Source organism: Nannospalax galili, unplaced genomic scaffold (assembly GCF_000622305.1).
Source record: "Nannospalax galili isolate Female #2095 unplaced genomic scaffold, S.galili_v1.0 scaffold155, whole genome shotgun sequence".
In the NCBI taxonomy this organism is placed as follows: domain Eukaryota; kingdom Metazoa; phylum Chordata; class Mammalia; order Rodentia; family Spalacidae; genus Nannospalax; species Nannospalax galili.
In genome coordinates, this window is record NW_008339923.1 from 7,255,932 (window position 1) to 7,279,149 (window position 23,218).

The window sequence follows — 23,218 nt, forward strand, 5'->3', positions numbered from 1 at the left end:
ATGTTTATATATATATATTTAATTTGCATGTTGCAATGTAAATCCTGATTTGACTTCTTTTTGACTTCTATTATAAGATTGAAGCTGAGTGTTTTCTTGGAAAACACCCTGCATACTGATGAAATGAAAAGGTACTAGGGAAGGTGCTGAGTTACTTGTTCAAGCTGACATGTGACCTACTGACAGCCTCATTTAGCAGTTCATGTCTTTTGGATCGTTTCTTTATCCACCTCATCATTGCCATCCCCTGAGTGCCCAGCACCACATTTTCAGGCTGGGGCCTGAAGACATGAATGTGCGCTGCGGTCCTTCAGGGTGCCCAAAGTTTACACACAGGTAGCAGAACACAAATCACAGCAAAACAGTGATTGTGTCACCTCTGGTGTTCACCCCCACCACTTCTGATCATGACCATGCAGTCTCTGAAAGTCCTGTTTTCTTTATCTTTTATCTGTCCCCTTTGTCACTGAGATCCTTCTGTAATTGAGCTCCAAAGAAGAGGGCATAATGTCTGGTTCACTGTGGGGTCCTTGTACCTGGACTGGTGCCTGACATGCTGAGTGAGGGAGGGAACAGAGATGAGAATACAAAGCTGTGGTGATTATGGCTTGCTGGGCGAGGCTTCACAGAGCAGGTTAGCTTCTGAGAGCTTGCTGTCATAATGAATAACCCACACCCTTTAACTTCTGCCTGGATTCACTGCCAGGATGGGGGAATCTGCACTCTAGTTGTGGGTCTTTCAACACATTTACCATCTGTGGTTTTTTTGCCCCCTGCTTTTCCTTTGGTCTAAGTACACCATAGAATTTCCAGTTTAAGCCTCATCTTGTATGCACAGAAAATAATTCAGAGTTATGTTTTATAGGATTGATCTGGATAGATGTTTTTTGTATTAATTTATAAACGTACATATTATATATGTGTGTATACATATACACATGCACACAGATATAAACATACACTGGTACCATGGGATCTGCAGGAGATGGTTCTAGCACCCCCACAGAAACTAAAATCTTTGTATTCTCAGGTTCTTTACAAAAAATGTTATAGTATTTCCAAAGAACTTGTATACACCTGCATGCTTTAAATCATCTCTGTATTATACATAATGCCTAATATAGTATAACTGCTATAGAAATAGTTGTTCTGTCATGTTGCTTAGGGAATATAAGAAAACAGTCTTTTTTGTGGATTGGTTGAATCTGATGGTGCGGAACCCATGGATACAGAACTCTGCCTACATATATATTTTAAGCGGTTTCTTTTTGCATATATTTAAATAGTTTTGGGTGAGACTTGGAACCTCTTGGGATGAAGAAATTATTGTTGCTCTTGAGACATTAAAAGAAAGGCCAGATGAGGCAAAGGTTTTCCTAGTGCCTGATGTTGACTCAGGCAGATGTGAGGAGAGAAGTAGAGGGATCAGCCCCTCTCTATATGGGTTAAAATTATACAGAGGGATTGCTCCATTGGGATGAAATAAATATTTACCTCCAGAGTTCTAGTCAGACTGGTGGGAACACGTCTCTACATGAAACTTCTATAGGAATTGTAAGGCTTACAGGAGTCTTGAGGGTTAGACACTGGCACTTTATGCTGGAAGTGGAGAATGATGGGGCCAGAGATATAAGGTTCCAAGATGGTGGAGGTGACATCACTGGATGCCAGCTCTAGTCTCCGTTTTTGGGGAATTTTCTCAAAAGCCAAAGCAAATACACTGTGAGTTTAGCTCAGTGCGAGCCTCGTTCTTTGTTCTTTACCTCTGAAATTTTGTAACAGATGCATGAAGATCTGGAAATGCAAGGACCTTTCCTGCCTCTCTGAATAAGAGTCCTTCCTGGTACATATAGCCCCTGGGCTTCAGAGGACAGGAAGGAGCAGCCCTCCTGTGACTCTGTTAAAGCCCTTTTTCAGCCTGGTAGACATCTTCAGTGTCAGCTTTGTCAAGCATTTCCCACTCTGTGTATGTAGTACAATCTTTTTGCTCATACCCTATAAGCCACCTCTGCCTTCTGCTGTCCTTACAGTTACAAGGGCTTCTGGTGGCAGTGATCACTACTACCTTGTCCCTACCTTCAGTGACTTGCCAGCAGCTTTGGAATCTGCCCTTTTGGTTTTATAGTCAAAGTTGGCTTTGTACTTCACATAGTCAGATGGTTTCTAGGGATTGGGGAGAAGAGTCTAATGGGTTTGGAGTTCCCTTGAGAGTGATGAATGTTTTGGAACCAGACAGAAGTGGTGGTTATAGTATGTTGTGACTGTACCAAATGCTGTTGAATTATATACTTGGAAATGGTTATTTTGGTGTTATATGAATTTTAACCTCAGTCAAAAATGACTTTTTATCTTCTGTCATACTTTACCAGTATTTTAGGGCTAAAAGTGTTAGTTGACGATGTGCATTAAATATGTGCTATTTCTAGTCTTTCTCTTCCTCTACATCCCATAATTCTGACCGTGTCCTTTTAGCTTAAACAAACTTGTCTTGGTTTCTAGTTGTTTGACTTTTTAGCAAGACACAGGAGACTATTAGTACCTAGGTGTCACTCTTTCTCTGCTGTCCTCCTTCCCATCCCAGGCTACACACTCAAGAGAGAAAGAAAGAGTTCAATGGGGTGACTAATGGCAGCTTTCCTCTCTGGTCCTCTTTAAACTAAAAGAGGTGTGTCATGGAAAAATCACTTCCTTCATTGATAAATGGGAAGACATGCTTTCTCCGTCGATAATGGGGAGAACAGAGGCCCATCTAGAATTGGCATCTCTCCTGACCACCGGCTTGTCTGCTTGCTTCCTGTGCTTTTCTTGCATCCAGGAACCCATACATACCCTTTCTCTTGGTGCAACGCTCAAGCAGTTGTTACCCCAAATACCCACTCTGTTTCCTCTCAGCTCTGTTGTACAGTATCTCAAAAAGTTGAAACTGGTAGTTTGTACCTTTCAAAGATTGCCCATATGCTTTTTCACTCAGTTATAATCCCCTCTCCCAATTTTTGAGTCCGGTTATATGTTAGACACAAATAATAGCTGAATTAGTTGGCATTTACAAGGGACAAAGATATGTAATAGGTCAGTCCAGTGAGTCAGTATTGAGGAAAGGCGTATTAGGCAGATTTAGTGTTAGAACTCATTGGTTTGTAATAGTTGAAATTTGAGATTTGGAAAGTTTCCATTTCACAAAGTAGAATGAGACTTCCAACTGGACCAATGGCAGAATAGTTGGTTTTAGAGTAGAACAGGGAAAGGCAGATTAGGAAAAAAGCCTGATGGGTCAAGTTCAAGTTACTGTCCTCTAAAGGGGTAAGCAGAAGGACTTCCTTATCTATCCTGCCAGTAGGAACTGGCTTGTTTGTGGATTTGGCTATTTTGTCTCTCTGGATTTCTCAGAGGGTCTGATAGACAGTGTAGTTTGGGTGTGGTGTGGGGAGAATACCACTGGGGTTTGCTCTGATCTGTTGGGCCTAATGCAGGAGCTCAGGCCAACCCAATGGCTTCTTGTATTTGATAGAAGTCACAGGAAGCCTCTGGAAGCCAGAGGGCTTTTTCAGGATGCCTTTTACACTCTGGATGTGGTATCAGTGTGGATTTGTGTTTAGTAAATAAATGATTAAATTTTATGTTTCTCTTGTGTTTTCAAGATTGTGGACGTTCCAAGTTTGGGTGGAGATTTTCATGTAATTTCATGTAGACTGAAGTTGTACATTTTATATCATCCCACAATGTATAGATTTTTGTTTGTTTGTTTTTTTTAATTTGTTTGTGAGACAGGGTCTTAGTATGTAGCTCTGGCTGGCCTGGAACTCACTATGCAGACTGGCCTCAAACTCACACAGAGATCTTGCTTCTGCCTTCTGAGGGCTTGGATCAAAGGTATGTCTGGCCCAAAACATAAAAGTTTTATGAAATAATATATGGAGTGTACCATGTTTTCAATTCTGTTCAGTTTGTTTTTAATTGATTTATAGCCATTGCTGGGTTGCTACAATTTGTAAAAGCATGTTAGATTTATTGTGGTTTTCAAATTTTCTGTATCCTTTATAATTTTGTCTTATTGTGATCGTGAATTTCAATTTTCTTAAGATTTGCCAAGCTTTGCTTTGTGAATTTTGAGGCTATATTTTATTTTATTTTTTTTAATAATATATTTTTGTCTTTTTTAAAAAAATATTTTATTATTTTTATTTTATGTCATGAGTGTATTACCTGCATGTATGTAAGTGCAGCTGTGTTCTGCAGTGCCCACAGAGGTCAGAAGAGGGCATCAGATCTTCTGGAGCCAGAGTTAAGAACCATTGTTTAGCCACCATATGGATGGTGGGAATCCAACCTGGGTCCTCTGCAAGAGCAATCAGTGCCCAGTGCTCTTAACCACTGAGTGCTGAGCCTTCTCTCAAGCCCCTTGAGGTGTGTGTGTTAGTTAGTTAGTTAGTTAGTTAGTTAGTTAGTAGTTAGTTAGTTAGTAGTTAGTTAGTTAGTTAGTTAGTTAGTTAGTTAGTTGTCTTTTTGAGACAGAGGCTCCCTGTAGCCCCAGCTGGCCTGGAACTATGTAGACTAGGCTGGCCTTGAACTCTCAGAGATCCATCTGCCTAGTGCTGGGTTTAAAGGTGTGCACCACCATGCCCGGCATGTTTATATTTTTCTTTTCCTTTCTCCATGTCTCATTTCTACTGTTCTTATCCACACTAAAGAGGAATTGCTCTTTATTCCCCCATTACATCTTTTGTTTCAATGAGTTTCCTTTCTAGAATTTAAAAAAGTTTTGTTCATTCATTTTCATAGAATTTTCTTCTTTCTTTCCTGTCATTGATTGTTTTAAGTCTTCAAACAATTTAAAATCAGGCTTTGTCTGGCTTGCTACCTGGGAAGTTCCAGCTGTTACCAGTCCTTTTGTTTACTGGCCCTTCTGTCTGCTGACCCTTGCTCCCTCATAGGGGGTATCATTGTGAGCTCATTTTGGTGGGAATCCTGTGGGGTTTGCTGAAAGTCCTTTAGTGAGATTTGGGGATGGTTGGGATGGTTTTTCCCAGAGGCCTCAGTTTGTTATTGATTGGGTATAATTCTTAATTTCTGGCCTGTGGTAGGATGGCTTGTGTGAATCTGGCCATCAGAGTTGCATGTGGCATAGGTTTAGGCCATCTTTATACTTCATGAAACTGCTTTCTGCTCCAGGTTCATGAGCAGAATCTCACTGTCCTTCTCCCCAGGTGATTCTCAGTTTTCCCTCAGTATGCATGCCACTGGCTATGAGGGCCTGGAACGTTTCCCATTGCCCCCCTCCCCAACCCCCAACACATACCTTGTGCTGACTGCTCCGTTTTTCAATCCTTTATTCATTACTGACACTGGAGGAATCTTGTCTTTTTCCCAAAATTTAGCTAAATAGAAGTTTTTGTTTGATTTTATTGAGGTTTCCTGGCTATAAGTTGGAAAGAAGGATTGAGAAGGGTTGTAATCGATAGGCTATATTGCCTAAACTGGACATAACGTTGGGGTTCAGTGGAAATTCTCCCAGCAGTAGCTCTGGAGCCTGAAGCCTGTATCCTTGTCTCTCAGCTCACCACTTGGCCAGGCTCTGCATCCCGCCTCCCTCCCTTCCCAGCTGCACTCAGCCCACACTGCTCAGGGTGTCTGGTACTGGCTTCTGCTGCATCATGGCTTCTACTGTCTGTCTGCTCCCTGAGCATCTTTCAGGTCTTCTCAACCAAGGACTTTCTCTATGTGCTTCTATATTTAAGCTGCCTGACAGCCAGAGTCTGCAAATGTAGGCACACAGACAAAATAAATGGTTATTGCCCTTATGCTACTGTACAGTAAAATAATATCACCAGTGTTCCTAGACTTTACGGTCCCCCTTGTAAGCAAAGATTCGCTTGAAGGTGGCAGTAAAACTCTTTGAGCAGAGTCTTTCACTGGGGCTCTCCTTAGGACAGTATCTGGCTTTGAGTAGCTGTACCATCCTTGGCCTAAAACCTGGTAGGACCAACCAAGTAGGTCATGTGGTCCACATGCAGACCTTCTATGTGCTCACTTAGGACACCTGAAAAGGAAAGGAGCAGTATCTGTTTTCATTTGCTAGGCATGGTATCATGGTATGTCTTCGTGCGTGTGTGTGTGTGTGTGTGTGTGTGTGTGTGTGTGTGTGTCACATGTGAGTGAAATTCTAGCCAGGGAATAGGAGGGAAAAGAAATCTGGTGGCTTAAATGATATCCAAGTTGTGTGTCCTGCTAAATTCATAATGGGGTAAAATGGAGTGGAGAGTGGGAGGAAGAAGAATTAATGGAGTCTGGTTAAGTCTTTTTCCTAATATCAAAACAAGAAGAGGCTAGTGTATGTTGTATATCCCTCTGTGTGTATCTGTATATGTTTGTGTGCATGTAGCTGTGTGTGTGTGTGTGTGTGTGTGTGTGTGTGCGTCTGTGTATGTTGTATGAGTGTGCAGTAGTGTCTAGGGCCTGCAGGGAAACTGCTGTCTTTCCTGTTGCTCCTGGGAGCCTTTTCTATCTTCTATCCACAGCAGGGCAAGGGTTCCCAGGTGGGAAATGCAGACTCTAGAGACTTATGGATAAATAGGAATGAGGCTTCAACCACCGAAAGACACAGCATATGTGTTTTTGAATGTTTAAGCTATAATTGCATATTTTGGACAGCTGGGAAGAGTGTTTGTGTTCAGTTTCACAATCATAAGTAGCACTAATGGCTGATTCATGTCAGTGGAGGATAACAGTTCTGGTCACTGAGAATCGATGCCCTGGAAGCAGGTGCTTGTCAAAATCAAGTCAAAATTGTATTAAATTTTTTCAGGCCAGCGAAAGTCCTGCAGCTCTCTTCCCAGTGCTGTCTCCTCAGGGCATCTTCGCTGGGCCGTGTGTGATGTGCAAGGTCAGTTTATTTGCTTCTTCACCTGAGCCGTGACAGAGACTGGAGCAAAGAGGATTGGTCTGTTCAAGTATTCAGAATACTCTGGTTTTGTAGGTTATATTAGTTGTTATATTAGTAGAAGAAAAAGTAGTGGTGAGGAGAAGGGGAAAGGCTGAGGTGAGCACAGCCTCTGCATGTGTATTTGAAGGAGTGAGCTGTACGTGAGTCACATCTGTGTGCAAGGCCAGACCCGTACCAGGACCTACAGTGTGTGTTAGGCAGCTTTCTACAGCAGTGAAAAAAGTACCTGAGATAATTGACTTATGATTAATTTTGGCTTAGATTTAGAGAGTTCAACCCATGGTTCTTTTGGGCCCGTGATGAGGCAAATATCATGTGGGGACATGAGGTGGAGCAAAGCACAAGGTGGGAGAAAAGTAGAGACTGAGGAAGTGACCAACATTCTAGTGTCCTCTTTAAAGGCAAATCCCAGTGGCCTTCCTTCCTCCCTCCCTCTGAAGGTTCCAACATTTTCCAGCAGTACCACAGGTTCACAGACAAATCTTTAGCACATTGGCATTTGGGAGACTTTAATTCCAAACTATAGTATTGGGTCTGTTGAGCATTGGAACCCAGAGGGTTCTTAGATAGTTGGGTCCACCCTCTCAGGACAAAGCAAGGAAGCCCAGGTCTAGGTGCCCTGAGTGGCCTCCAGTCAAGTTGCAGCAAGGGATGGGGAGAGGCTCTCTTGCTTTTGGGTCCAACAGTGCCCCCCTCTCATGCTCCCACTCCATAGCTCCCTCTGGAGTATATTCACCATTGTAGACATAGGCTGGTCACTAGGGTCACAGCTCCAAGTGAAGGCTCCAAGGCAGGGTGTGCAACAGGAAGTTCAGGTCCCTGTCCTCAGGTAGGCTAAGAAGGGTACTTGCCTCTTCCTTAGTCTCATTAATGTTCCCTCTATATTAATTTCTACTTATAAAAGTATTTATTACACTGTTTCATCTTTAATAAGAACATTACAGGAGGAGGAAGTGGGGGGAATGTTTTCTCTTCAAAAAAGCAGGACCTCTTACCTGCCTCACTATTTTGGTCCCCCCTCACTCCTATCCACTGCCTTGGTTTGTGCCTTCTGTCCCTGACTCCCCCTCTACCATCAGTCTTGTGCATTCTTCTAAGATTCTCTTGGAAATATCAGCTCCTCACTGAAGACTTCTATAACTTTCCAGACTCTGAACAGATAGTTCCATATTATGAAACTATTAAATGATTATTGTGGAAAGCTTGAGGAATAAAATTGTAGAAGGAGAAAGTACTCAGAGGCATCTCACTTTTCATATAAGATTGGAAATATGCCGGATCATTCTGGGTCAAAATAGGGTATGATTTCATAAATCACATGGTTTACTGTCATCAAGAGATGGTCTTTTTCCTTCTGGTGCGCTATAAAGAGGACTGGACTAGGAGAGCAAATCTCACTATGGTACAAACATACCTCATCTATTCAGCACCAAGGTGAGTGAGTTCTCAAAGTATTAATGTCTAGTGCTCAATTCAGATGTAGTAGGCCTCTTGGAAAATCCTGTAGTCTATATTATCTACAGTTTCACTTTCCAAGATTTCAATTACCTAAGGCCAACTATGACAGAAAATGTCAAATGGAAAACCCCAGAAATGATAATATATGTTTATATTACAGTATATTGTTATAGTTGTTATCTTTTATTATTGTTGTTGATCTCTTACTGTGACTAATTAGTAAATGGAATTATCATAGGTATGTATGGATAGGAAAAAACATGATACAGTCATGCATCATTGGAAGGGAATTTCTGGAAAATGTATCCTTAGGCAACTCGTGCAAATACCATTGAGTACCTTTTCACAAACTAAGGTAACTGTGATGATGTCATTAGATCTTACTATCATTTGGGGCCATAGTTATATATGTCATAAATGCAGTCAGCTATGGACCACATGTGTACAGATATTTGTTCTCCCTCCGCTCCCTTCCCTAGCACATCTTCCATCTCTTAAATTCCTTAGAATCTCTGAAGTGATAAGGGTTATGTGAGCTGATGAGACAACTGATGGTTTGGGGTCCCTGGATTGTCTCAGGTTGGTTGGTCAAGGGAACTCTCAGATCTGTCACCTACCTCTGGTATAGTAGGGGGAGGGAGAAAGCTACCCAAGGTTAAATTGATCTGGCCTGGGATGTAGCCTCATGTTGGAATGCTTGCTTACCATGCGTCAGGCTCTGTTTCACCTCTCACTTCAAGAAACCAAAAGATAATTGAAGGTTAAGTTGTTCATCAATGGTCAATGATAGAATCAACAATGCCTTTGTAGTGAAGACTACCCAGAATCCCTGACACAGGGAGGTGCCCTGAAGGCAAGGTGTTTTAGAGAGGAAATTGAAAGCTCAAGTTCCATGTACCTTACTCTAGGTGTCTTTTCCATCTGGCCCTTCCCCAGTTGCATTCTTTTATAATAAATGGCTAAATACAAAAGCGATGATCTTTGACTTCTGTGAACTATTCTAGCAAATGACTGAACCCTAGGGCGTGAGAGCTCATTTTACCAAGTTGGACAGAAATTGTGGGTAACCTGGGGTCTAACCTTTGCAGTTGGCATCTGAAGTGGGGGAAGTCTTATAGAGCACTAATTTCTAGATCTGATACTTTCTGGCTAGAGTGTCAGGACTAAATTTTATTGTAAGACACCTAATCCTTCATTGGAAAATTGATCACTGTGAGAAAACCCCACACATTTGTCATAGAAGTGGTTTGTGTTGAGTTTGAGAAAAGGAAAAGGAAAACAATTATTTGTTCCTGTTTTGACAGACTATTGCAAGCAGAGGTGCTATAGGTGTTCATGTGCAAGTTTTTTGTGAAAACATGAGTTTTTATTTCTCGGGGATAAATGCCCAGGAGCACAGTTCCTGGGTTGTATAGTAGTTCTGTAAAGAAAATCCTCCAGAGAGGCTGCCCCAGTGTTAGTCATGGATCTGCTCAAGCCAGTGTCTCCACGTCCACACCAGCAATGTCACTGGTTTTTATGCAGCTGTTCTGGTAGATGCAGTCTCACTGGGGTTTTAATTTACACTTTTCAAATGGCTGGCTAGAGTTCCTCATGTGTTCCAGATACTGGAACTTGTCAAATACACAAGCTCCCTCTCAGCAGCTTGTCTTTTCATCCTCTTAACAGGGTCTTACTCGGAGTATAAGTTCTTCATTTTGATGTTTAATGAGGTCCAGTTGATGAATGTTGCCTTTTATGGTAATGATTTTGGGAGTTTTAAAAGTTCTATCCCTACCTTTAGATTCTGAAATTTTTAATTTTTTCCTCCCTAAAGATTCTATAGTTTTATATTTAGGTCTGCATTCATTTGGAGTTAAGTTTTGTGTAAGATAAGAAATTTAGGTTCAGGGCTTTCTTTCTTTCTTTTTTTTTTTTTTGTCTTTTTGAGACAGGGTCTCCTTGTAGCCCCAGATGTCCTGGAACTCATTATGTAGACCAGGCTGGCCTAGAACTCAAAAAGATCCACCTGCCTGTCTGTGGCTATCCAGTTGCCCCAGCACCACATGAGGGAATGGCATCTTTCCTCCGCTGAACTGCTTCTGTACTTTTGTTAGTTGGGCACATATGTATGGCTCTCCTTACTCATTCTTTGCTCTGTTCTGCTGATCTCTTCAAAACCACACGGCCTTGATTCCTAAGCTCCATACTAGGTGCTTTCTTGATGTGTCGTCCAGGCCAGCCAGCAGCTCAGCTTGTCTGATCCCATGTTGGCCTTTTGGAACATACATAGTTTTGCCTTATGGTATATAAGCGAGTTCATCTCTGCCCTTGCCAAGCACTCAGTAAATTATTTGTTAAATAAGTAAGGGTTTTATCATCTTTCTTTTCCCTCAAGAAAGAGCCATGACCTTATTTAAAAATCTCTCTGCAAAGAATTTCTGATTCTGTAAATGATTACCCCAGGATAGTTAATAAGGACCAATAACTCTACTCTAGGTTAAGTCTTTTTTGTTTTTTGTTTTTTTTTGACAATGCCTATGAGTCATAAAATCTCCTGTGTTTAGCTAGTGATAAACAGAACTACTTCTGTTTCTCAACTTCCTGAACATTCAGCCAGGCTCCTAACAGGGAGAATGAGGTGCCATGTTGCCCCCTGTGAGCCCATGGCTGCCTCTTTCTATGAAGTCTCACCCACAGCACTGTGGTTCCCAGATGGCCTCTCAGGACAGTGACAGTGCCTTTTGGGATGGTGTATCAGAGCAGCAATGTGGTTTGCAGATTTCCACAAGCATTTATGCTCCAACCACTTTTCTCCTTCCACTCAAAAAACCTTTTTTTGGGGGTAGGGAAATGACAATCCTTGGTAATAATGGAAAGCTACATTACAGTACGTTATTTGCTACTCTTTAAATTTAAAATGTAAGAACAGGACTTGTGGTTTATAGCAAAATAGACAGTATCCAAGTTGCTTTTCTTTTTTAAAAAATATTTTGTTTATTACATATTTTTATTACATATTTTTATTTTATGTGTATGAGTGTATGTGATGAGGGCATCATGCAGTGCCCTCAGGAGTCAGAAGAGGGTGTCAGATCCCCTGGAACTGGAATTATGGATGGTTATTCACCACCAAATAGGTGCTGGGTATTAAACCTGGGTCCTCTGCAAGAGCAGCCAGTATTTTTTTAATTATTTTTATTTTATGTGTATGAGTGTATTGCCTGTATATAGGTAGGTACATCTATGTTGCGCAGTGGTCATGGACGTCAGAAGAGGGCATTGGTTCCTCTGGAACTGGAGTTGCAGATGGTTGTTAGCCACCATGTGGATGCTGAGAATCAAACTTCGGTCCTCTGCAAGAACAGTCAGTGCTCTTAACCGCTGAGCCATCTCTCCAGACCCATAGCAGCCAGTGCTCTTAACTGCTGAGCCATCTCTCCAGCCCCCTCATGTTACTTCTCTTAAGAATAATTAAAATATAGGGGCTAGAGAGATGGCTCAGCAATTAAGAGCACTGGCTGCTCTTCCAGAGGACCAGAGATTAGTTCTCAGCACCTACATGGCAGCTAACAACCACATGTAACTCCAGGTCCAGGGGACCAGACATCCTTTTCTGCCTCTGTTGGCACTGCACAACATGGGTACATTTCCATACATGAAAGCAAAACATTCATAGACATAAAATTACAAAACAAATGAAAAGCCAGGTGTGGTGGTGCATGCCTTTAGTCCCAGCACTCAGGAGGCAGAGGCAGGCAGATCTCTTGAGTTCAAGGCCAGCCTGGTCTACATAGTGAGTTCAAGGCCAGCTGGGGCTACAGGGAGACCCTGCCTCAAAAAGACCAAAAACAGCAACAACAACAACAACAAAAAAAACAAATGAAAAGAATAATTAAAATATAGGCAGACCACACATTTCTGAATAATTTTGAACTTTTACATCAAGTTTGTAGCTTTGTTTGTGCTATGGGAGTGAGAAAATATTCTTTTTGAACTTTACATCTGACTCTTGGAGGTCTGTTGAAATTATATGCTATGTGCCATGCTATTGATAGAATGTGATTTAGGTAACTTTATCTGCAAGTGCAGAATCCAGACCTGGAGAAATAGAAATGCCTACAGAATGCACTGCAGCACGACCTGTTTCTGAGAGTACTTTCTGGGTATTTGACTCAGTGAGCCATCATATACTGTGAGTGGTTATGATGATGAGCCAAATAAGCAATTTAGTCCCCACCTCTCCCATTACCACCATTCGTTCAACATCAAAAAGTCACCTATAGTCCTACAGCCAAACAGAGTGTCTTACCGTTGAGCAGAGAGTCAAGAAGCACTTGAGCTTTAGAGGAAGGACAGGACACTTTCCCTTGCTGCTTATTCGTGCAGGTTGATTAATTCTGCTACTGAAAGGATTTATGTGGGACAGGGGCTTCTCGTTGTTCATGGCATCACAGATGAACTTTCTTGTGGCCTACAGCTGTTTCGCTGGGCTGAGGGAATGTGGAAAGTGTGGGGGTGCTCATCAGATGGCTGGCATTGGCATACAGCTTCTATTCATCTTTGGGTGCTGATGTGAGCTGGTTGCCCAGGCGAGGCAGTATGCGTTTACCAAACACCCATTTGTGTTTATCATTTAATTCTAAGCATTCAGGGTAGACCCTTGTCAGTTATTTCCCACTGTGCTTGGCCTTATCTTTGCCAGTGGGAGGAGTGGGAAAGAATGACCTGGAAAGGCAAGAGGCTTGTTTGTGGGGAGCCAGTGGAGGGGTGTCAGGCACTGGGGACTGCCAGACGACCTTGGTGATAATGGTGGAAAGGAGACTGGGCTCTTGAAGATTTGTTCTCTATGTTTATTCCCAAAGATAACATTATTTTTTTTCTCATGCATGAGAGAAACACTAATTGCTGAAAAATCTCCCATGGGTTAATATTTTTAAATTTAAGGAACCTGAACATTTAAAGACAATATAATTTTTTTTGCCACAGGTTCCTGTTTTGGACTAAGATATGTGTTTAACACCCTGAGTGATGGGGAACATCCAGCATTCCTGTTGCAGGAGAGCCGAGGAACAGTCTCCCCAGTGAACCCGCTGAGTCATTGTGGGGGCTTGGCCAGGCTATTCTTTGCCTCTTAAATTTTGAAGTAGTGCCAAGCATTTCCTGTCTGTTTCCAAGGGTTCAGATGTAGGAATTTTGATCAGAGATTGAGTTTATTTGTAAACAAATGTTACTCATACCATCTTCCAAGTATTGAGGTCCAGATGTCATGGATCCCTCCCCCAACCCCACCTCTGAAACATCATGTGTGTCGGGGATGGTTGTAGGAGGGATCTGTTTTTGAGTAATCTGTTTGGAGCAGGCTTGTTCATCCCCTGCATTCGTGACATTTTGGGTGGGTAATTCTTTGCAGTGGGGGCAGTCCCACGAGAGGTGGGATGCTTAACAGCATCTCCAATCTCTTCCCAGTGCTCCAGGTCCAAGTTTGTGATCTGTGCCCAGTGTCCTGGGGCCGGTTTTCCTCCTATTGACAGCTGTTGACTTAGACAAATAAACATAAAATTGAAATTGTTATCCACATGCATTCACCATCTTTAGTGATTTTCTTGAAGGGTCTGTTTGACGTGATTGTGAGGGATGGTGATTTTGAGGTGGCTGCATAGGGCTCGTTCTTGCATCTCAAAAGCATGCTCTCTTCTTTCTGCTTAGATCTGGTTTCACATCCTGCTCCTCAGCCCTCCCATGGAGTCTGGGGCTTGGTAATTGTGCATTTTCTCAGGGGCGGGCTGACCTGCATTTTCTGAATCATCCTGGTGAGTGGCAGGTGGCCAATACATTCACCTCTGCTCTCACCTCTTACAAAACACCTTGCAAGATTGCCTTTGAAATGATCATAGTGATGTTTGAAGCTTTGTCTGTAGGAGGATTAGGGCACGGTGCTGAGGGGCATCCTTGGACATGTTGCTTCTTTCTTTTTTAATATTTTATTTTATTATTTTTATTTTATGTGTATGCATGTATTGCCTGCATGTAGGTAAGTGCATCCTTGTCCTGCAATGCCCATGGAGGACAGATCCCCTGGAACTGGAGTTACGGACAGTTGTTAGCTGCCATGTGGATGCTGGGATTCGAACCCAGATCTTCTGCAAGAACAGCCAGTGTTCTTAACCGCTGAGCCATCTCTCCGGCTCTGACAAGTTGCTTCTTGTAGCATGGGTTTCCTGGGTGGGGAAAGAGAATATAAAACGCCTACCAAGAATTGAGTCCTTTGGTTCCCACACTGTTCAACCCTGCCTGCATATCAGAACCTCTAAATATCTTTAAAGATTCCTGATGTCCATGCCACACCCAGGCCATAACTTAGGGACCTTTGAGGTGGGACCAGACATCTGTGGCTTTCACAACTCCCCTGGTGGTTTGAGTTCAACAGGCCACACTCTAAGAGATGGTGCCTCTGCAGCATCCCTCTCCTGTAGTTAACTGTGTTCCATCCAGGGGGAGATGCTGGGTTAGATTTATGAAAGGTAAAAAGAGTTTCCCAGAATGGGTTCTTTGTGAGGATGAGGCTTTGCAGTAGTTTGTTTGGACAGTTGACCTCTTTCCATCAAAGGAGTCCCAGACAGCACAGCTACAATATATAATTACTCCAGTGAGCTAGTAAGTGCAGTCTTGGGCTTTATATTTTTATGGTGTTGAAGTTGTAAAATCACTGGCTTCCTATCCATCAATCACAAATCAGCCTAATGTATACAATAAGGTGACCTCTATCTGAAGTTCATTGGAATCTGCCACCCATCATACTTGACACAGCCCCTCCTCCACGAGCTTGCCCCCTTACCCCCCAAGTTCCTGCTGATTATGTGTGGCCCTGTTATTTCAGGTCACAGACAGGCCAGTCTAATGGGACAGGAACATTTTTACAATGTAGTCAGTCAGGAACTGTTCCTTCCCTCCTGCCTCCTTCTAAGCCATCCCCATCAAGGTAGCAGGGCACAGTTTTCTGTGTAAGGAAGAAGAGAGGCTTGTTGCCAACCTAGGTGATCTTACTGAGTACAGTATTTCTGAGAATTTTTCCAGTTGGGGTAGAAGAGTGAAAGGAGATGGAATCGAGGGAAAGGGATCCATCAGAGCCTCCACCTCTGGCTGCATGTTCCCTGAACACTGGGGAGTGGTTCTTAGTGATCTAAGTGCTTGTCTTTGTGTCATCCTCAGAGCAACCCTGTGATTTGGGTGGGGCACACTTGTGAGAAAATTGAACCCCAGGGAAAGTAGGATCTTGCCTTAGGTCATTCAACAGGCAGACAGGTTCATGCACCGGTGAATAAACAGTGAGTTAAGGGGACTGAGACATTTGATTTTTAATCAAAGAGAATCTTTCTCAAAGAAAAATTCATGGAAATTAAGGGGGAGGGTGTGTGTGAGATCTGTAAATGTGTATACTAGCTTGGGTTAAGTCTCCATGTGTTCAAAATAAAGAAATAAAGAAGACGAATCCTACAGTTCTGTTGTACATTTAAAATCTCGTACCACACAAAGAGCCTAGGAATTGCTGCTTCTGGAGACAAACCATTGTTCATCAACTCTGCCAGAGATTGGCAGGTATACCAGTAAGAGAAAATAAAATCTGCTTCCAATAAAATCATGGCAAGCCGTTGACCATGACCTGCGCCTGACTTCAGAGACATCCAAATGTGAGCATGCACCTTAAAAGAAATAAAACATAGTATACATTAGTATTTTAAAAGTTCCTTTGCATAAACCCTAACTTGTCTCATACCCACATGCTTCCTGAGTTATCGTGAGGGAGCAGAGAGGGCGAAGCATTCCTAGGACCCAAGCTGAATATTCCTGTTTTAGAGCTCTCCATGTTCTCTACTTATTTAATTAACTAACTTAATGTGTATGTGGATGTGCTTGAGTGTGTGTCTGTGCACTAAGTACATTCTGGAGACTGCAAGTCAGAAGAGGGTGTCAGAGTGCTTGGAACTGGTGTTACAGGCAGTTGTTGGCCACCATGCGGGTGCTGGGAACTAAACCCATGCCCTCTGCAAGAGCAGCCAGTGCCCTTAACTGCTGAGACAACTCTCCAGCTGTCCATGTTCTCTTTGCTGAGGCTGTAAAGTCCTGTAGTAGGGTGTCACATAAAGGATGCTGGGGCTTCCCTTTACTTTTGTCTTACAAACAAACTAAACAATACAGTGGTCAGTATTCATTTTAAAAGTATTTCTGCATTCTTGCTTGAAGGCTTCATTTAGACACTTAGTAAAGGGTGCTGGTAGGGAAGTTTAAAGCTTAAGGAATGTTAAGGATAGATTTAGAGAAAGCACTAAGTAGTTTCCTGTGACTGTCTTCACACCTGTATTTAAAGCTTGGGGGGGCTGGGCATGCAGCTTACTGGTAGAACACATGCTTAATTAGCATGTAGGAGGCCCTGGGTTCGATCCATGGCACTAGACCAGCCCCTGCCAGCCCCACTCCCTGAAGGACTGGTTTAAATGTCTTAGAATGAAAACACCTGCTCATCAAGTAAGGGAACTGTCTAGCCGAGGATGCTTGGGCTGGTTATGTGTATGGGATTGGGGTATTTGGAGTTCTGCAGAATGTAATTGATTGCAAGTGACATGAAAGGAAGCCATTGAAGATGACAAAAGGGTGACTAATGTAAGGACAAGTGGGCTTCTGGGATATTTCTCAGTTTCTTCAGAACAGAGAGGAAGGCTGGGGAAGTGGAGAGTGTTAAATGATACAGGTCATACATTAGGGACTGGGTTTGAGTCTCATCAAACATGCACAGGAGAAATGAGCCCTGGACTACTTTCCCAGCTGGCTAAGACTGGTACCACACAGGGCTCTTGAATCAAGGGCATGGTCATCTGACCCATGGCACCACCCGAGCACAGGGCTACCTTTCTTTCATACTAGTATGGCTTTTTCCCAGCTGTTTCAGTAAGACAAAAGAGAAAGTGAGTTTGAGTTGGGGAGATGGCTCAGTGGGTAAAGCTGTACAAGTATGGAGACCTGAATTTGGATTCCCATAAAAAACAGAGCATAGTGGTATATGCTTGTCATCCTAGTGCTGGGAGGTAGAGATAGGAGGGTCCCAGAGACTTGCTGGCTACCCAGTTTAGCTTGTCAGTGGGCTCAGGTTCAGTAGGAAACTTTGTCTGAGAAAATCAGGTGAAAAGCAATAGAGGAAGAGAGCTGACATTGATCTTGCCTTCATGGGTGCGCAGGGCCCATGATCCTGCACCTCCATGCATATGCCACATAACAAAGAGAGGGAGTGACAGAGAGAGAGGTGACTTTTGTTGGGGTAGTCATTGTGTAGGTCTTACTGGTTGGTCTTAAAAAATAAACAGATTTGATCCCCAGCCCCACAAAAATTAATAAATAAGTAAATAAATAAACAATACTGCTCAAGAAACAGAAGGTTAACCAATGATTTATTTACTTTTTTCCAGCATCATTTCCCGGCAAATTGCATGGCCCATCTCTGTTTCCACCCTCACAAGCCTTTCCTTTCTCTGGAGAGCTGTGCGGTGCAGTGGGCGGCCAGCTCACTGCAAAGCTGAGGAACCTTTCTCCCATGCTCTGAGCTGACTAGCTTGAGTTTAAAAAAAGAAATCATGCATTAACCATTGCTGTGAGACACTATCATTGTCCCGTTCAGTTACTATACGCATTAACAATAACGAGTCTTGAGATTTATGGGTATTACAGATGTCTTTCTATTCCCAGTTCGCATCCGTAGGAAACTCAAAGGATGAGTGAGGAAGTGATTTCCGTTTTCTGCAAAGTCAGTTTTTATAAGTACTTTTAATGCACCTATAAACCTGTGGGTATATTGCATGAGTTTTGAGGTAGTATCTTTTGATTTTTTTTTTTTTTTTAACATGTGCTGGTCAAGGAAGAAATAATTAAAAACCTTGGGGGAGATGCAGAGGTCAAGTCGAGGTTAGGACTAGTAGAGAAGACATAGCATTTCCCACACACATCTGTAATCCTAGTGATCCTACAGCAAGATGGGGAGTGACGACAAGAGAATTCCCAGAAACTCCTGGAGCAGCTAGCATGGCAAACATATCAGTGAACAAAAAAAGTGAAAGACCCTGTCTCAAACAGGTGGAAGGTGAAGACTCACACCTAAGGTTGTCATGTGACTTCCACATGTGTACTATGGCACATATACTGTAGCAGTCACTCAGACAAATAAATATGCACACACTTATACATGTATACATACCAGATTTATAAACACATATCAAGAAAGGAGAAAGAAAGAAAGGAAAGAAAGAAAGAAAGAAAGAAAGAAAGAAAGAAAAAGAAAGAAGAAAAAGAGAAAGAAAGAGGTCCTACACTGCCCAGGATGTTTGTTATTAAGAATGTATTTGTATTTTTCAGAGGCTGGAAGATGGCTCAATTGGTTACCTTGCAAGCACGGAAACCTGAGTTCAATCCCCAGCACCCACATTAAAAAATAGCCAGATATGGTTGTGCATGCTTGTAATCTGAGCACTGGGGAGAGGGAGACAGCCAGATTCCTGGGTCTGGCTGACCAGTCAGCCTAGCCTAATGGGCAAGCAGACAGTGTTCATCAGGAATGACACCTGAGGTTGCCCTCTGGCCTCCACATATTTGCACACATGTGCCTTCGCACTGTTAGTCACACATGTACCACCACACATGACAGAACATAGTAACACCCTAATTTATCTATGGTTTTTGCTATGTGCAGTTTATTACGTGAAGTTAACTGTGGTTCAAAAATATTAAATGGAAACTGGCCCCAGTGGTGCATATCTGGAATCCCAGCACTTGGGAGGTGGAGGCTAGAGGAACAGAAATTCAAGGTTCAAGGCTATATAGTGAGTTCCAGGCCAGCCTCTAGCTACATGTGATACTATCCCAGAAAAATTTAAATAGGGCCAGGCATGGTGGTGCATGCCTTTAATCACAGAACTTTGGGAGGAAGAGGCAGGCAGATCTCTAAGCATTGAAACCCATCCTGGTCCACATAGTGAGTTCTAGGTCAGCCAGTGTTCTGTGGTGAAAGTCTATCTCACACATATAAATAAATGTAAAATTCTAGAAATAATTTGTGAGTTTTAAATACATTTTATTATAGTATATTATTAAGTTGTTCAGTTTTGGCATTTGTATTGTACCTAATTTACAAATTAAACTTTGTCATAGGTAATATAGGAGAAAACATTATACGGGGTTTGGTACTCCAGGGAGTTTTAGGCACCTGTGTGTGTGGTAGGATGACTTAAATGTATCCTCTGAGGAACTGCCGAGGTAAGGGGAACATAAGCTTTGTGGGGCCCTGTTTTCCAGCCCTGGGCTCAGAAGAGAGGTCTTCATTCTCATGAGTGCTGTGCAAAGGGCCACCCCAAGATCATCTCTGCGGAGGAGACCATAAAGAGTAAAGGAGAGCTATGCTTCATTCCCATGGCAGTTAAAACAACACTGCCTCTTGTAAAACATGTTATTGTCTCTTCCTGCCTCTCCTGCCCAGTGAGTTTGGAGGCAAGTGCTTTAGTAGTTGCTTAATAAAGAAATAGCTGTAGGGTCTGGAGAGAGGACTCAGAGATTAAGAGTACTCACTGACTGCTCTTCCAGAGGATCTGAGATAGTTGATAGCACCCACATCAGGTGGTTTACAACTACCTGTAACTCCAGCTCCAAAGGATCCGATGTCCTCTTGAGACCTGGGGTACGTGTGCTGGCACATACACAAACAACACACACACACACACAAAACATACCTTTAAAAAAATAGCTGTAGGGCTAGAAAGAAGGCTCAGTGGTTAAGAGCAGTGGCTGTTCTCCCAGAGAACCTGAGTTCAGTTCCCAGCACCCAAAAGGCAGCTAACAGCTGTTCAAAACTTTAGTTCCAGGGGATCTGACACCCTCCTCTGGCCTCCACAGGCTTTGTACAACACAGGTGCATTTACATACATGCAGACAAAAATACTCATAAGCATAATATAAAAATAAAAATAGCAGTATAGTGTATAGTGTGCTTTTTACTTACTTTTATATGTATATTTTATTTTATTTAATTAGTTTATTTATTTTGGTCTTTTTGAGACAGGGTCTCCCTGCAGCTCCAGCTGGCCTGGAACTCACTATGTAGACCAGGCTGGCTTTGAACTCACAGAGATCTGCCTGCCTCTGGCTCCCAAGCGGTGGGATCAAAGCCATGCCCCACCATGCCTGATGTATGTATATTTTAATCCAGTGTTTTCTCTCTTTTTTCTTTCTGTTTCCTCCTTCCTTCCCTCCCTCCCTCCTCCCCTTTAATATAGGGCCTTACTATATAGCCCTGGTTGACCTGGAACTCACTATATAAACCAGGCTAGCCTCAAACTCAAAGATCCACCTGCCTCTGCTTCCTAAGTGCTGTGATTAAGACACATGTGACACCATGCCCAGCCCAGTCTTTATTATTTTATTTATATATATATATATATATATATTTGGGACAGGGTCTCCCTGTAGCCCCAGTTGGCCTGGAACTCACTATGTAGACCAGGCTGGCCTCAATCTCACAGAGATCCTCTTGCCTTTGCCTCCCAAGTGCTGTGTTTAAAGGCATGCCCAGCTCAGTCTTTAAAAAAAAAAACAAACAATATTTTGTTTTTAAACTTTGAAATCTTTCTATGCTTCTGTTTTGTATTTTTTTTTAATTGGCATAATATTTGCACATATTATGGAGTACAGTGTAATTTGATACATCTCTACAGTGGGGCACTTAGCATTTCCAGCTCCTTAAATGTTGTCATTTCTATGTGTGGGGAACTTCTAAAGTTTAGTTATAGCTCTCTTAATGTGCTTAGCTCTCAAGAATCAGCTTAAGCACAAAGAATCCTTGAGATCAGAGATAATGGTCCAGCATTGGTTTTATTTGCACTTAACAGCCCTGTGAGGCAAGCTGATTGCTGATTGATTATTTTACCACCTTTATCAGTTAATAACCCAGTGCCCAGGGAGATTAAGGAATTTAATCTTAGCTAATTCTTTTAGGAAGTGATAGAGCTGCCAAAGGAGGGCTTTCTTGGGGCAGGGACTGTGGATTCTTTGTCCTTTTCACCCTTAGAGGTTGGGCTTCTGTTTATTGAATTGCATTGAAAAGTGAACATTAAATCAGATTTTTTTTGCCTCTTAGGTCTTCTCACCATTAATTCAATCCTTTCCCTCCACACAATTCTTAAACCATCTCCATTTACAGAAGACAGTTCCAGAGCCTGGAACTGGTTGTTGGCAGGGCCTAGAATTTCTTAAAACCAGTCGAATGTTCTTCAAACTGCAGTTTCCTACATGCAGATACTTGGCTGTGGCGGACATTTTGAAGTGGATGAAGGGAGGAGCTTGAGGATTGTCTGATGAAGTCAGAGGTGTGGCCTATAGGACCCTGGTTAATTCCAGTGGTGTTAATTACTGGGGAGTAATTGTGTCTGGCTGTCTCCTTCCCTGTGTTCCATGGGGAATTAATGGGACACTGGTTTCAGTCATTCATCAATGTTCTTTGTTCCAGCTTCTGCTTTTTCTAACTGCAAATAAATTGCTTAGAATAGCAAGTACTTTTGATTCCATTGTTAACACAATGTGTAAAAGGATGGGTTTCTATTGGATTCATGAATAGAAGGAACTGGGTGCTTTTCCAGAACAAAAATTATATGGATAATAACAGCAAACTGTGCAACTAAATGAAAGATTGTGGAATGGGGAAAATAAATGGACTAATAGCTAAAGAGAAGACTGCAACTGAGTGCCAACCAGTGCGCACACAGAATAAGAGGGTTGTGAGGGAGAAGAAGAAAACAAAAGTGACTTACTTTGGTGCCAAGTTACATAGACATGCGTACCAGTAATGGCTGCAGTTAAATATGGTCTGCTTGCTGTTTGGGACTTCATTCCTCTGTGCACTTGGTGGCCATCCAGGAGCTCATCAAATCAAGTTAATGGAGAGTTAAATGGCTTTGGAAACAAGCTGGCTTGGAGCAGCCGAAAGCCAGGGCTGTGTTGGTAGAGTTCTGAGTTGGGCATTATCTGGTGGGTGAGCTTGTTTAGAGGGGAAGGTGAGGTCTCAGGGAAGCTATTGAGCAACAGTATCAGGGTCTTCAGGGAAGTTGTGCTTCCCTTGACCTGTATTCTCAGGAGCTCTGCTGTAGTACAGAACTCCCTACTACTGTACTGAGCCAGATCATCTCCCAATGGGCTGACTCCACTTAAACAGGACCAACATTCCCAGCGAGGTGGAGTATTTACGCAAGTGGGAAGTACATCGGGTTTCATTCCTTTAAAAATTTCAATCATGGAAAATTACAGTCATGAAATATTTTAAATGTATATAGTATTTGAGAGAACAGTGTAAGGAGCCTGCGTTGCCCAGCCCAGCCACTGTCAGCACTTAACTAATCTTATCTCTTCCCACTCCCATTCTCCCTCCCTGTATGTTGACTTTTAGAAAGCAAACATCAAATATCTACACAAATGATATTTAGTTCTTTTGAATTCTTTATTCTCAAACAGAAAATGTGGAACATAATAACAAGCTGAAGGAATCTATAATTTATACAGTTTTTCTTTAATTCAGCTCACAGGCTCCAGTTTTGGGGGGAGAAATGCAGCCACAATAAAACCATGAGATTTCCAGATGCATATGCTGCTCCTTCACTCCAGCTTTTAAGGCTGGCAATATGATTATTAGTATTATTTTTCTACTAATCAAAATTGAAACTACATCATTTTATTACATTGAAACCCATTAGGAAATGTGAATGAGATACTTTAACTCTTTGGAGGAGGAATTGACTGAGTGGCTGAGCAGCTCTG

General features: G+C 42.4%; 1 protein-coding gene across 8 annotated transcripts in view; it reads left to right on the top strand.

Moving 5' to 3' along the window:
• Mtcl1 (microtubule crosslinking factor 1) overlaps positions 1 to 23,218 on the top strand; it is a 134,779-nt gene that overhangs the window by 14,255 nt on the left and 97,306 nt on the right. The window lies entirely within an intron of this gene.